Source organism: Lates calcarifer, linkage group LG15, assembly GCF_001640805.2.
Source record: "Lates calcarifer isolate ASB-BC8 linkage group LG15, TLL_Latcal_v3, whole genome shotgun sequence".
Lineage (NCBI taxonomy): Eukaryota > Metazoa > Chordata > Actinopteri > Centropomidae > Lates > Lates calcarifer.
The window spans coordinates 14,388,039-14,394,689 of record NC_066847.1 but is presented as its reverse complement, the minus strand read 5'-3'; the positions used below and the strand labels follow the sequence as shown (position 1 = coordinate 14,394,689).

Genomic DNA, 6,651 nt, shown 5'->3' with positions numbered 1-6,651 from the left:
TACATCTGTTAATTTACATAATGTTGAGATAATAAAAGCTTTATTTTATATACACACTTTTTTTTCTATTTCAAAATAACTTAATTTGATGAGTTAAATGGTCAATTCACTGGACATTTAGTTAACTGAATTCATAATTTTGTAATATTTTTTGTTATGACTTGCCTTTTTTTTTTTTTTTTTCAACAGTGTACAATATGCCACTTAAAAGGAATTATCTTTATCTCTGGGCTTTCCCACAACATGTCATTTTCAACAATAGTATCAAAGTAGTGGAGAGATACAGCAAGATATACCATGATGGTCAAACAATAACACAGTCTAAAAAATGATGCACATTTCACCCTGATTTCCTTTCTGCCAAGATAGACTGCAGACTAATTAATTAAATTTCCTAACATAACTCTGTGTCATTAGTTGAGATTATTATATTATAATTAAAAGTACACTGCTTCTGAGAAAGTAAGATCATCAGGTAGTCCCTATGAATAAAACTAAATACAGATACTGTGATAATTTCTGTGATATTTGTTTAGAAAAGTGAGCGGTGTGTCAGCATGTATGTGTGCAGACTAGCATTTGCACAGATATAGCCTACATACTGCATGTGTATCCTAGACACTGCATCCTGTGTATCCACTCTCATATATACACACTAGTCTGTATTTAGGCTTGTGTGTGTGTGTGTGAGCATGCTAGCATATCTGGAAGCAGCAGGTCACTGTATTTCAAGTAAAGTATGTGCAGGTAATTTAAAGGCTAAAGCGGTGATGTGCAGTGAGACAGTATTTACAAAGCATTTAGACAGGCCTTCATTCCCGGAACGCACGACTGATTCAACAACAAACATTTGTGGTGCTTCATTGTGTTAGTAGTGGAGGGAAAACAGGGAGCATTTTCTAAAGAAATGGAGGAAGAGAGCAGGTGGTGGCAGTGTGCCCATTACAACCTTTTCAAAATTAGTCATTTTAATGCTTCTATTTTATTCTAATACTTTAACACTTGCATCTCTTATTTAGTAACCATAAACACAATTTTGAGACAAAATCACAGACCATGTGCATGACAGTTAGCACAGTTATTTCCAGGGAGTTACAGGAGTTCATGCAAGGGGACGGTGTTGAACAGGGTGTGTGACAGGGAATAGCATTATGCCTCTAAATAGTTATTTCTCTATTCAATTCTATTTATTGCTAAAACAACACTTTTCTCTCTTATTGAACCGGAAGAGAATATAGACTAGACTCAGCAGTAGCTTGGGCTCTACAGAGAGACTGACTGTGGCGTGTGTGTGTGTGTCCTGATAACATCCCGGCAGACTGGCCTCTAGCCAACCATGGGCAAACTCACCCTGCCGTTTGATGTTGAGGGTTGGCTCCAGGCAGACCAAGCATTGTGTCCCAAACAATGAACCCCAGACCCACTGAACTATAAACATGTCCCTTTGGGGGCGTTTTCCTTAGATTTTGTACAGGAGACACCCAAAGTCAGGAAACCTGACCCCGCTTTTCCAAATTTAGTAACTCTAAAGTCTCAAATGCTGCTGACTTGGCATCCAAGTTTGTCTGCCTCCTTCTCTAATAAGGTAATAATGTCCTTGGAATGTTGACTAAGGCTCATGTCTGGGGTGGGGGTCTTGTAATTCAGGAAATGTGTTGAAATTCCATATCAAAAATGGAAGAAAAAAAATCCCTCACCTAAATTCACTTTAGTTAAAGTGACTATGACAGAGAAATTTTGACCCTGTTCGACAAAATAACAAAGACAAAATAAAGGTCCCTTTATCTGAAGGCTTCTGTCCTGTATGCTTGCAAGAAAGTGCCAAAAGTAAGTGTCACTGAACCTGAGTATTGATAACCCACAAGGATCAGATTGTAGCCAAATGTCTGTCAAATTTACAATTGAAAGGTAATTTTGTCAGCCTATTGATAATTTTGGCATCTTAATTGTCATCTTAATGTTCTGAACACATGGCATCTATTGTATATCTATCTGTCCTAGAAGAGATATCATCTTGCCACTTTAAAGAGGTTTGTTTACTGACTATTTCTTCATCGAGGGTTTAAGCCACTTGAGGTAGCCTATATTTGTTATTTGTGATTTTGGGCTATTGACTTGACCAGTGGCACTGCAGTACTCCCTGTCCACCAGCTGTGGTCGCTGCTGAGTTTCCTCAGTGAGCAGAGGGTGAGAGAGGCCTTCCGGTTCCTCTGGCAGATCAGCTGACTCTGTTGCTGTTGTCAGGAGACCTCACGAACTGTATTGTATGGCAACTATGAAAATTATCGAGCCATAGAAACACTACAAGCCGCCATATTTTAACTGGTAACGGCCACATTTTGATACACAGGTGAGTGAAACTGTCAAACAATCACAGTAGCCACCTGTGTTGTTGTTGTGGAGAAAGCTAAGTGGCTAACAGTAGCTAATCCCTGCTGGATGTTGCTTGACCTTAACTATCTTTCTCTGTCAGCTTCGTTTGATATACAGTGTCGTTTGAACGTAGTTTATGGTTTTCAAACTTTATGTAGCAATAAGGAAATAAAAGCGAGTGCCAGAAAAACAATATTTTCTTTTTGTAATGGATTTCAACCCCGAATGAGCTCCTGTTGCCATTGTAGCATTATTTCATTAGCTTGCTTAGTGGTAAACAGTATCATTATACTTCATGATAACAGCACAAGGAGCTGTAGAGCTAAAATTTAGCCAAAAATAACGACACTGTAAACACTGTACTGTAACTGTATTGTACTCAAAGCAGCAATATTCATAATAAGACAGACTCAGAGGGAGGGGTGGAATAAAACCTCACAGATTTACTAACTGAAAAATAATAAAGACAGTTACATTAGTCTAAATATCGTTTTCTTCTCAGGGTTCTCTAGCTGCACCAGTGCTGAAACCATGACAGAGTTTTGGTTGATTTCTGCACCTGGAGAGAAGACCTGCCAGCAAACATGGGACAAAATGATGGCAGCCACCACACGAACCAACAACCTCTCCACCAACCACAAGTTCAGCATACCAGACCTCAAGGTTAGCACTGGATTTATTCACTGTTTGTTGTCTTTTATACTTTTTCACCTCTCATCATCTCTCTTGCTTAATTCATGACTTCCTATTTAAATAGAAGCTAATACCAAAATCACTCACCTTATATGTATCCACTGTCAAGAGTAAGCTGATTCTGTGTATGCGAAGCAGCTTTTACACAGATCCATTGCCAGCATGTTGAAGTGTTGGTCAGGTGAAATTTTCATCCACAGAGTAGTTCAGCTCTGTGCTGAAGGTGAAGTAACCTCTCTGACCTCACTGCCACATGGGGCTGCAGTGTTCTCCTGGAACTGTTAGCAATGCATGAGTGGTCCTGGACAAAAAGGCGCCATCCTAAGCACATAGGGGCCCCTGGATGTCACTGTAGGCTGATTTAGCTCCAGATGTCACTGTTTAAACACAACCCTGCTGACACAGATCTCAGTTCTGATGAGTCAGAAGTCATAATTTGTGGGTGTTTTATTTTTTGCTTTTTTGTCCAAAAACAGGTTGGGACACTAGATGTTTTGGTTGGACTGTCGGATGAACTGGCCAAATTAGACTCCTTTGTTGAAAGGTATGCTACCTCAAATGTTCGATTCTCTTCCTCTGAAGGATGATCATTTTAGTGATTGAATTGGTACTTTATAGACCTTTTATAATCACATAAAATGCAGCCTGTATTATATAAAAGGTACTAAAAAATCTCCCTTAACCTGTGCAGCACTACAGACTCTCTGATGTAGCGGGTTTACCACTCCCTAATCCCTTCCCTTACCTTGTAACAATGAGGAATTTCACAGGGGCGCGAGGCTAGCGAGCCTCGCAGTCTAAACTTGGCTATTTACAGTTGGGTGACACATCAGCAGCTCTTTCTTTAGTCATATTTATACCCAATGACTTATGTGCCGCAAGTATGTTTGACTGCAATTTATAGTCTTTTGAAAAATATGACATCTAAAACTCACACACAGCCATTACTGGCCGAGGCCTGCTTTGCTTCCTCTGTGGATATTTCCAAGACTGTGAGAAAGACCAACTTTGCAACAAGGTTTCACTTGTTTGACTACAGCCTGTCTTTAATCTAGTTCGTTTTTGAAGTTTCCATCTAGCATATATTGGAAAAATAAGAATATCTAAATTGGTGAATTCTTCAAAATTGCACCCATTAATATATTTATTGTTTGTTTTTGAGCTTTGAATTGATTAGGTTGTTTTCATTTGTCGTGATATGAACAATAAAATCTATTTAAAATTGTTCAAATTAAATCCCTACAGCAGATGTACTTTCTTATGAACTCTGTAGGCATGACATGTGACTTGGCTGAGTTCTTGCTTGGCTTCACTCCTCTGGGCACATTTCTGCTTAAAACTGTTAATCATATAAAAGTAGACAGTGCTATGATAATCTTTTTTCAAATAATTGAACTGTCAGTGTTTAGGTTGGTTGTCAGCTGGATGTTTCAGCTATTTATCCATTACTTTTATGTATTCACATGTAGTCATAGTTCTTCTTTGATGTGCTGGTGAACAGTATGGTCAAAAATCTGAGAGTCTGCCATATTATAAATCACCTTGTCAGGAAATCATCTTAACAGGAATATGTGAAACTCTTTGATGTGTGTGTATGTTTGTGTAAGATTGGGAGGATGAGTTCATGGTGGTCATGTGAACATGTGCAGGATGAATGTGTGGTTTTCTCTGGCTTTGTGCATGCAGTTTGTGTTGACATGGTGTGTTTTGATGTCTCCTGGCTGTTCACAGTGTGGTGAAGAAGGTAGCTCAGTACATGGCCCGACGTGCTGGAGGACAGTCGAGACAAAGTACAGGAGAACCTGCTGGCCAATGGAGGTACAGTGATGATTACAACACAGTGTCTGCTTTACTACTGAAAATATGCTGATAACCAAGTAGACAGTAACATAATATTTAGATTACATATTTTTCACATGATATCTTCCATTGAGGAAAATACACCTCAAGGCACACTAATGCTGGTTGAAATGTTCTCTACAGTCTCATATAGTCATGTTGTAAGAGTCAAATATCAAATTGCAGTAACCTTGGTATTTAACCATGCATATGTTTTTGGTTTTTTATTTGCCAATGTTTTAGATATCAAATCCAGAGATTTCTGCCCAGAAATCCACATATAATCCGTGTGTGTGTGTGTGTGTGTGTGTGTGTGTGTGTGTGTGTGTGTGTGTGTGTGTATGTATATGTATGTATATATATTCAATTTTATTCTGTTTTTTTAACACAATAATGTCTGTGAAGGATATATCAAAATCTTGGCAAATAAAATGGAAACTATTTGCATGACTAGGTACCACTACAGGTAACTGTTTCAATTGTATTTGAAAGCATTGTTAAAAAAAAAAAAGAGAGAGAGGAAAAAGAAAGAAAGAAAGAACTTACAAAGAACCTAACTTTTGGCTTGCTATAATGTCATAAAGGTGGGTAATCACAACACAAAACACGTCTTTTTCTGTCTTTTTCAGTTGATCTTGTCACCTACATCACAAGATTTCAGTGGGACATGGCAAAATATCCCATCAAACAGTCACTTAAAACATCTCTGAAATCATCTCAAAGGTGGGTCTGTCCATTGGATTGGATAATATATGAGTAATGGTCAAATAAGCATTTAGATTTATATTTGATTTCTATTCATGTAAAATGCCTGCTTTTTATTTTTGGACCTTAATGGGTAGTGGGGCTCTAACACTACAGTGTCTGGATAGGGTTTTATTTCCCATTGGGAAATCGTGGGTACAGGTGTGTCATAAATGCCATGTTACTCTATCTCAGTTAGAAAACATTAAGTCTTGTTTTTCATCTTTTACAGCAAGTAACCCAGATTGACAATGACCTGAAGACAAGAGCATCAGCTTACAACAACCTGAAAGGAAACCTGCAGAACTTAGAAAGGAAGAATGCGTAAGAAATCCAGACACTAAAATACATTTCCAGAAAAAGTTTTTCACCACAGCAAACACCAGAGCAGTTAAGAAATAAGTCACAAATGCCAAAAAGGAATTTTCCCTAGTCTTAACAACATCAGTGTGACTGTTAGCAGAAGCAAACGTTGGCTGACAGCACATGTAATCAACTATAATGGTCAACAGTTCCCTTCACTTTAAGGATTGCTTCGCATATTCTATGACCATGTCAGCCATGGTCTGAAAAGTTACTGTGACTCTGCAATGCTGTGTCAACACCAAACACCAAACACCTTCACTATGTTATTGTAACACTGTTGTGTGCCACTAGGGGGAGCCTGCTGACCAGGAGCCTGGCTGACATTGTCAAGAAGGAAGACTTTGTGCTTGACTCAGAGTACCTCATCACTCTGCTGGTAGTTGTACCAAAGTGAGTATCGGTTCACCAGTCAACCACAATCTTGCAATTTAGGAAAAAATGATTATAGAAAGAAATCTGCCTCTGCATAATGTTGGAGAAAGGGTTCATTTATCCTGCTTGTTCTTTCAGGACAGCATACACTGACTGGCAGAAAACATATGAAACACTCGCTGAGATGGTGGTGCCTCGATCCTCAAAGTGAGTGATTCATCACACCAAATAAAATGTAAATGAAACAGACATTTTGTGAGAAAG

At 38.5% G+C, this 6,651-nt stretch overlaps 1 pseudogene; it reads left to right on the top strand.

Annotated features, from left to right (window-relative positions):
- Positions 1 to 2,181: 2,181 nt before the first annotated feature.
- Positions 2,182 to 6,622, top strand: LOC108876309 (V-type proton ATPase subunit C 1-A-like; annotated as a pseudogene).
- The last annotated feature ends 29 nt before the right edge of the window (positions 6,623 to 6,651 follow it).